This window comes from Pipistrellus kuhlii, unplaced genomic scaffold (genome assembly GCF_014108245.1).
Source record: "Pipistrellus kuhlii isolate mPipKuh1 unplaced genomic scaffold, mPipKuh1.p scaffold_m20_p_1, whole genome shotgun sequence".
In the NCBI taxonomy this organism is placed as follows: Eukaryota; Metazoa; Chordata; class Mammalia; order Chiroptera; family Vespertilionidae; genus Pipistrellus; species Pipistrellus kuhlii.
In genome coordinates this window covers 146,893,606-146,902,972 of record NW_023425404.1, presented here as the reverse complement: position 1 = coordinate 146,902,972, position 9,367 = coordinate 146,893,606, and the positions used below count along the sequence as shown (strand labels likewise).

Below are 9,367 nucleotides of genomic sequence, written 5' to 3'. Positions count from 1 at the left end.
GCCCTGCCTTGATCTGGTGCCCCTCTCAGCTGCTCCACCATCCCACCATGGCTGACGCCTGCCATGTTCCGTGCAAGACCCCTGGTTGTCAGCATATGTCATAGCGACCAGTTGTTGGGTTGTTCTGTTATTTGGTCTATTTGCATATTAGGGATATATATATATATATATATATATATATATATATATATATATCCCTAATATGCATAATGTTAAATGTTTTACTTAAATTTTTAAATTTTAAGATTGTCTTAGTTTCAGTCAGAAAAACAACAGGGCAAAAGCTTACATGCCCTTTTCAAAACCATGAGCATTAGCATTTTCCAGAGGGCATTTGGGGTTGACAAGTGCTGCCACCACACCTTTAAGATAACTTTACAGCTGTGGGAAAGCTCACGGAGCTGTTTTTCTTGACCCTGCCATTTCCAAAAGGCTATATGGCTGCAGGGAAAGGGCACAGCCCTGCTCTTTATCTCTCTCTCTCTCCTCCTCCTCCTCCTCACCCTTTCAAAGGCAAATCCGCCCGGTGAGAATTTGGAAACAGGGCTGAAGGCAAGGGAGGGCGAGGGGGGAGGGGTTCTTCAGGACGATAGGGGAAGAGCACTCAGGGAGGCATTTTCCACTCCCCAGAGCTTTCAGGTTCTGCGTCTGAAGTTGGAAGTGTGGGGGCGGCCCCGTACATTTTCAACTTGGCCTCCAGTTACGAGTCCGCACTGCAGGGGCTGAGAGCCCTGCGCGAGGCCATCAACCTGAGCTCCCGGCTGGGAGGACGCGAAAGCCAGGCCCCGGGCACCCGTTGTCATGAGAACCCGAGCGCCGGTCTCCCCGGCGACCCCGTCCCTGGGGAGAGGGCGGGGCTGAGGGCCGGACGGACCAATCAGGAAGAGGGAAACGCAGGGTGAGGAACCCGCGGTCCTCTCGGAGCCCCGGGAAGAGGTTGAGTGACAAGAACGGGGGCGGGGCCGGCCCGGCCTGGCCGCCTGAGGTGGAGCGGGAGTTGGGCGACTGCCTCTCGCGGCCGCGGCGCGGCGAGGGTGACACACGGCGATCGCGGCCCCTGGAGACCGCCGCGCCGGCGAGCGGCAGCACGCCTGGGCTCCCGGGTCCGCCTCGGCCGCGCTGCAGGCGTCGAGCCGCCCCGCGCCTGACGGGTTGGTGGGCACAGCCCTCGGAGGCGCGCCGGGCACCGGAGGGCGAGAGGCTGCGCGGCCGGCCGGGGTCGTCGCCGCCGCCGGAGGGGCGTTTCCGAGGCGTGGAGGCGGAGGAGGAGATGCTGCTCCCCTTCGCCCCGTCCCCAGGCTCCGTCTCCAGCCCCGTCGGCCCACGCCCGCGCCCGCTCCGCGGAGAAGAGGCGGCGGCTCTCGGCGCCCGCGGGCGGCCCGCCCCGACGCCGCGTCCCCGCCGCGCGCCCCAGTAGCCGGACCGGGGCTCCCACGGACCAGCCGGTAAGGACCGGGGCCCCCCCCGGGCCTGGGATCGGGGCTGGATGCGCCGTCGTGCACCGCTCGCCTCCTTTCCCTTCTCTCTGCTTTGGCCCCGGCCCCGAAAACCACCTCCTCCGCTGCCCTGCCCGGTGGAAGGAACTTTTCTCCGGCTTTCGTGGTGGGGAGTCTCTGTAGGAGCGGGGTCGGGAGAGGGAAAGGGGAGGGGATGGAATTTCATTTGGAATCAGGTAAATCCACCTCTTGCGCGGCGGGGAGCCCCCCCTGGGGCGAGTGAGAGGTTGCGGGGTGATCGGGGTTACATGGTCCCATCAGGGCCAGGCTGGTGCAGCGCTGCTAAGGGAAGGGCTCCCGGGGTCTGTTTCTAATTTCTGCCAATGACTGTGGACACGGTGCGGCCGGAGCCGCCCAGAAGAATGTGTGTGTGTGTGTGTGTGTGTGTGTGTGTGGGCTAGGGAGAGGGGGTGGGGAGGTGGGAGTGAAGGCGGGTGGGGACGAGGGCCGTGGGGGCCGAGGGAGAGACACCGCCCCGCGCCAGCTCTTCTCCTTCTTCTTCTTGGTGCGCGGGGTACCCCCTCCCCCTCCGCCGATTACAGGATCCTGCAGCACGGAGAGCTGGAAAGCTAAAGTTTGGTGAAGTCGAGCAAGTTCTTGGGAAGTTTCATTTCCTGCTGTTGTGGATCTTTTGGAGGAGGGGTCATGGGGGAAATATGACCACGAAAATAGACTTACAGCAAGCAATACGGGTTTCATAGGCCTTGCACAGAGGCGATGGGCACCCCCCCCCCCCCACACACACACACACTCACCACACGTCCGGCTAATCTCTAAGGCAGCCTTGTGTCATTTTCGTCTAATTGCATCTTTGAAACAACAAACGCGGTGACTTCATAGGGAGCTGCCAGAGAGGGAGCTGGGTTTACCTCTCAGAAAATGGGGCAATCGGGTTTGTTTTCAAGGCGGGGACCTCAACAAAATGTGGGACACCTGAGCTGTCGGTTGGACGGGGCGCTGGCAACTCATTAGCAAGATTTTGAAATTTACATCTGCATAGTTTACTAAAGGATGGGGGGGGGGGGGGAAGGATACAAGTCGCTGTATTATGAAACAGGCGTTGGTATTTTCTCAAATTCTTTATGACCAGGTTCTCAGGGCCCAGGTGAACACTTGCTTCATGCTCATTGGACGCCTGTGGTAGGGCTAGGATGCAAAGTATTTCTCATTTCCATGTCATTAGAATTTTAAAATTAAATGCATGCATATACTGACTCCGTAAATTCATACAAGAGCAAGTTGATTGTTTTTATCATGCAATCCTAAATTCATTATACTTTTTCATAACACTGTGTTCTAACTTTGTTGTAGAGGCTTTGTGGGAGTATGTGTGGGGGTAGGGCAGGATGGAAGCGGGAATTAAAAATAGAAAGGTAACTAGGGTTAGTTATTAAGAAAAAGAGACTAATTCAGTGTTCTTCACTTTTACAATTGGAGAATTATGACTTCCTTTACCATTATGTAGGACTGTCTTTTGCATTTACATTTGTCCCACCAAAATTTTTACTTTAATGTAAAGCCGACTTATTTTTTGGAGGGTGACTACCACCCTAAAAACTTCTTATAAATAGCTTTTCTTGTCACAAGTAACACAATATACACAAACTATTGAAACCAGTGTCAATTTAAAGGATAGATGTCTTTTTTTGTTTGTTTGGTTTTTTAAAAAAAATATTTATTTATTTTTTTACAGAGAGGAAGGGAGAGAGATAGAGAGTTAGAAACATCGATTCGAGAGGATCATTGATCAGCTGCCTCCTGTACACCCCCTACTGGGAATGTGCCTGCAACCAAATTAAAAAAAATTAATGCCCTTGACCGGAATCGAACCCGGGACCCTTCAGTCCGCAGGCTGACGCTCTATCCACTGAGCCAAACCGGTTTTGGCTGTTTGGGTTTTTTAATTTATTTTATTATTTGGTTACTTCTCATCCGAGGATATTTTTTTCATTGATTTTTATTTATTTTATTATTATTATTATTTTTTTTTAAATAAACCTTTATTGTTCATATTATTACAAAAGTTCCTAATTTTTTTCCCCTCCACCAGGTTCCTACCCCACCCTCTGCCCTTTCCCCACCCCCCCTTGTCCTCATCCTTAGGTGCACAGTTTATGTTCATTCTCTTCTCGCACCCCCACTCCTTTTCCCCGAGAATCATCAGTCCACTCCCCTTCCATACCTCTGATTCTATTATATTCAACAGTTAATATTGTTCATCAGGGTTTTTAATTCCCTTTTTATTTATTTATTTTTTTATTGGCTTCCAAAGGGGAGTTTAAGGTCAAAAGGAGTTTTGGGTGTGCTCAGATCCTATTCATCAAAATCTGGGTAAGCTCCTTATTTTTTGGTACAAGATTTAGCATATCGAGACCTATTTGTTTCTCATTCCAAGCACATGGATTAAGAAATCAGTACTGATAAGAAGATTCTGCCAGTGCCCTCGGTCTCGGCAGATAAGAAAAGAATGTCCATGTGCCTTCTCAGGCAGCTCTCTACATCTCACCCTTTTTTACTAATTACAATAAAATTTAAACATCAATAATAGGACTCTAAAATTAAAAACAATTGCAAACAATGCCAATGCAAAAACTAAACCACATACATATTATTTTCAAAACTTGAATGTCAAGAGCAAAACTCTGGCTATTAAATAATAACAACAATGCCAATGCAAAACAACAAAGTGAGAAATCAGAATTATGGACATATTATTATTTTTAGCTACTAAATGAGTCTCTTTTGTTGCTTTACTTTGGTGTAGATTTACTCAGAGTCCTTGGACTTGCTGCACAAGACTTTGCAGAAGACTGGAAGCTAACAGATGCTAGCATGAGCAGGAACATGATTAAAGAAGTAGCTTCCATTTCAATCTAAATTTCTTCAGATGACTCCATGTTGGCACCTCAGTCCCTTGTTATTTTATTATTTTTAAATATATTTTTTATTGATTTTTACAGAGAGGAAGGGAGAGGTATAGAGAGAAACATCTATGAGAAACACCCACCAAGTGCTTTCTGCACGCCCCCTACTGGGGATGGAGCCTGCAACCGAGATCAGAATCAAACCGGGACCCTTCAATCCACGTGCAGAAGCTCTGTCCACAGAGCCAAACCAGTTAGGGCTCTATTGATTTTTAGAGAGAGTGGAAGGGAGAGGGTGAGATATAGAGAAACATCCATTGAGAGGGACACATGGATTGGTTGCCTCCTGCACACGGCTTGGCCAGGGCCGAGGAACCTGTAACGGAAGCAGGTGCCCTGGACCGGAATGGAGCCTGGGACCATTCAGTCCCAGGGCCAACACTCTATCCACTGGACCAGACCGGGGCAAGGATAGATACCTATACTATCTTGAGAGGAGTCAAAAGTTGTAAATACCTTACATTATCTTTTTCTGTAGATATCCTCATAAATTCAGGATGTGAATTTGAGAATTGTTAATCAGTTTTTAGGTAGAAGATAGGTGTCAATATTTAAATGAATGGAATTTATGTGTTCTTTATTTATTATTAAAAAAACAGGTCAACCTTAGCTGGCGTGGCTCAGTGGATAGAGTGTCGGCCTGCCGACTGAAGGGTACTAGGTTCGATTCTGGTCAAGGGCACATGCCCAGGTTGTGGGCTCCATTCCCAATGCAGGGGAGGGAGTGTGTGTGTGCAGGAGGCAATTGATCATTGATTCTCTCTCATCATTGATGTTTCTATCTCTCCTCCCTTCCTCTCTGAAATCAATAAAAATATATTTAAAAAAAAAAGAAAAACAAGTAAAATCATTGCCTTTTTTCACTTTTAATAGATTGAGGATTAGTGGAAGAGCATTGTAGCTTCTCCTATACCAGTTGTGTATATATTTTTCTAGCTCATCTTATTGCCAGCTCCAAACATACTGGAGAAAAGGACTATTGGCCCCCTGGCTGGTGTGTTCAGTGATTAGAGTGTCGGCCTGCACACTACTCACAGGTTCCCAGTCAAGGGCATGTACCTGGGTTGTAGGTCCAATCCTCAGCCCCCATCAGGGCGAGTTCAGGAGGCAACGAATTAACATCTCTCATCTAACATTATTGTTTCTCTATCTCTATTTCTGTCTCTGTCTCTCTCTTTCTCTCTCAAAAGTCAATGGGAAAAAGTATCCTCTAATGATAACAACAAAGACTATTGGGGATAAGCTGCCACTGCTTCTTATGCTTTTTTGACAGTTTGTAACTTTTATTTCTTATTATATTTTTATTGATTTTAGAGAGGCAGGGAGAGGGAAAGGGAGATAGAAACATTAATGATCAGAGAGGATCATTGATAGGCTGCCTTCTGCATGCCTCCTACTGGGGATTGAGCCCACAACCCACTTATGTGCCCTTGATTGGAACCGAACTTGGGACCCTTCAGTCTGCAAGCTGACACTCTGTCCACTAAACCAAACTGGCTAGGGCAGGTTTACAATTTTTAAATAAAGTACAAAACATTTTTTTGTGGTGTAATTATATTGTAATTAATACCATTTGAAATTGAAAAGAAACACTACCATACTTCAAGTCAGTGCATTTAGGAGTTATTCCTGTCAACATATTCTTATTTTGGCATGTACTTTGTGCTATTCATTAGAATAGTGCATTGATGGATTTCTGTCTGGCCTCTGATATAACCAAGTGTGACTCATTTGTGTTAATGTCACTTTACAAGGTAGGGGCCCGAAAAAGGACAGAAGATATTGGGTCTCAGGAAAGGATGAGTGCTGATGGGGAAAGGTGGTGGTTCCTTGCTCTGGATTTCCCAATTTTTCTCTGAAAACCTTTCTCTTTTAATTTGAAAATTAAGTTAGCTTTTAATGAGCAAATTAACATAGGACTTTAAATGGCCTGAGTAAAAGTTTCATACTCATTGTAAGAAATGAGTGAGTATATCTACAAGCAAAGAAATATCTTTGGCTGCATACTACATCTATGCCTAATAAATAATTTTCTATATTATTTCTAGTAAAGTGCCTGCATGTTAGAATCACCTGAGTAGCTTTGAATTATCTTTATGCCTAAGATTCAACCCAGACCAATTAAGTCAGAATCTTGGGGGAGAGGGGACAGGGGTGAAGGGAGTGACACCCATGCATCCATATTTTTGGAAGTTCCCTAAGAATTTAACCATGGAGCCAACTTGCGAACCAATATTCTAGTCCTCCCTAGAAGGTCAGTATTAGAAAACTTGATTCCCACCAATGCAGCAACATTTTTATATTGAATTATAGTTCTTCTATATAAATCACAAGTATTTCTTTAGAAGTAAACAGTGTCTCAGAAGCATTGATGTTCATGCCCATCTATAGGACTTTTTACTGTTGGAATCAGAATTTAAGATGCAGATATTTCCCTCTAGTTTCTTAGAGCTGCACTGTCCAGTGTAGTAGTTTCAGCCACAAGTGGACAAATTTAAATTAACTAGATAACAATTTATAATAGTTCCTTATTCCTGCTAGCCGTATTTTAAAAAAAAATTTATATTTTTATTGACTTCAGAGAGGAAGGGAGAGGGATAGAGAGATAGAAATATCAATGATGAAAGAGAATCATGGATTGGCTGCCTCCTGCATGCCCCATATTGGGAATGGAGCACGCAACCCAGACTTAAGCCCTGACCAGGAATTGAGTCATGACCTTCTGGTTCATAGGTCAACACTCAACCACTGAGCAACACCAGCTGTATTTTATTTTATTTTTTATTTTTTAAAAAAATATATTTTATTGATTTTTTACAGAGAGGAAGGGAGAGAGATAGAGAGCCAGAAATGTCGATGAGAGAGAAACATCGACCAGCCGCCTCCTGCACACCCCCCACCAGGGATGTGCCCGCAACCAACGCACATGCCCTTGACCGTAATTGAACCCAGGACCCTTCAGTCCACAGATCGACGCTCTACCACTGAGCCAAACTGGTTTCGGCATCACCACTTGTATTTTAAATGCTCAATAGCCACTTGTGGCTAGTTGCTACTATATTGGATATCATGATAGAAAGTTATTTATTACCTATAGATTTTAAAATTTGTATTCTAATTTCTCATCATTCACATATAAACTTATAATCTAAATTGTGTATTTTTGATAGTTGTTTTTTAAATAAGGGGAAATACAGCATTTTTCAATGTTCACATTACCTCTTTCTTCAGGGTGTTGTACCTAGTTGTAAGGTTTTTCTTTTTAAAAACTTTACTGAGAGGAGAAACTTTAGTGTCTTTGTGGTTTATTATTTATATCAGAATGCTCTGAATCTAACCAAGAGTTTAAAATTGCCCTTGTGTATGCTGTCAGTTTCCGGTCTAGAAATAGAGAAGGTCATCATTTCAACTCAAGTGTTGGAAATTTGATTCAAGGTTGTTGTTTTTTATCTGGTGAAGGTTCTTTTGACTTTTATAAATGGAGACTCTTAGTTCATCTGATAGGATCAATTTTTCAACACAAAGTCATCTTATTAGTTTTAACATGAACGTGCAGATGCACAAGAGACTTTATTTTTTTCCCATATGGGAAAGCATGCCCTTCAACACGAATGAGGTTTCTACATGGTTGGAAACTAGTAGTATGTTTTGAATTTTAATGGTGTTAATTACTGATGCACAGTTTAGAAGAAACTGTACTGTGTAGTTTATCTCACCTGCAACTCCTCCTTAAACATGTAAAAAAAAATAAAATCAAAGTTTTCTCTATTGATTTAGTGTGTTCTGAGTAGAAATGGAAACCAGTTGTCTTAAGTAAAAGTATTCTTTCTTTAGTTTTTCCCTTACATAAACATTCTTTCTTACATACTCACATAAGACAGATTTGCATCCAGAATGTTGTGGTTTTGTTTTGTTTTTTTGTTTTTGTCTTTTGTTTTTTAAAGGATGCCTGATGGAATGGTTTGTATACAATATCACTGTCATGTATTAATGCTTTTCCACTTGGTTCTAATGTAGTCCATGGAACAAAATTAAATATTCTTGTTGAATAACCCAAGTTAAGGTTGATTGTATAACCTGAGAATGTGGTGAAAATATTCAAAATTGGTGGTTTTTTGAAGAAAGATATAATCTGCAAAATTTTTTTAAAAGAAATTTTGTTTTTCTTAGTACTGCTTAAATATTAAACACGTTTTCTAGAAAAACATAATTTTTAAAATAAACATTTAAACTATTAAGGGATGATTAATTGTTTTAGGTCTTAGTCTAGTCAAATATCTCTTCTGGAAAATATAATTCAGTTTTTGAAGTGAAAAGAAATAATTAGTGTTTTGGTACAGGAATTTCTCTTAAGATTAGGTTCTGAATAATAGATTTATTTCCTCTTTGTCTTTCATTTTCTTGATTTATGCTGAGATGTAGTTACACGGTATTTTTTGAACATAATGTTGATTAATTTCATTCTTTACACAATCTGTTTTAATTTTATTCTGATGATAGCTTCTTATGCCTAGTTTCAGGAATGAGTTTGAGACAATGATTCAAATGTAACATATCTCAATTTTCTATTTGCTATGTGAAAATTTACCAAAGCTAAAATGTATCCTTGTAGCTGCTCTTAAAAATTGGAATAGATGTTTTGTTAAAAACAAACAAACAAGCTGAAACTGGTTTGGCTCAGTGGTAGAGCATCTGTCTGCGGACTGAAAGGTCCCAGGTTCAATTCCGGTCAAGGGCATGTACATTGGTTGCGGGCACATCCCCAGTAGGGGGTGTGCAAGAGGCAGCTGGTCAATGTTACTCTCTCATCGACGTTTCTAGCTCTCTATCTCTCTCCCTTCCTCTCTGTAAAAAGATCAATAAAATATATATATATTTTTAAAAAGCCAATAAAAAAAAAAGCCAAAAAAAACCCCAAAAAACAACAACACCCAAAACCTAATAATT

The 9,367-nt window shown here is 43.1% G+C and overlaps 1 protein-coding gene across 24 annotated transcripts in view; it reads left to right on the top strand.

The window, feature by feature from the left end:
- Positions 1-1,154: 1,154 nt before the first annotated feature.
- Positions 1,155-9,367, top strand: part of PTPN13 (protein tyrosine phosphatase non-receptor type 13) — a 167,816-nt gene continuing 159,603 nt past the window's right edge. For 5 of the 24 annotated variants that reach the window (XM_036450484.2, XM_045570974.1, XM_045570950.1 and 2 more), the window contains exon 1: positions 1,171-1,445. The gene's annotated coding sequence lies outside the window, so the exon portion shown is untranslated. Of the gene's footprint in view, positions 1,446-9,367 lie in introns of all 24 variants that reach the window. The other 19 variants (XM_045570977.1, XM_045570979.1, XM_045570973.1 and 16 more) reach the window with 10 other exon arrangements.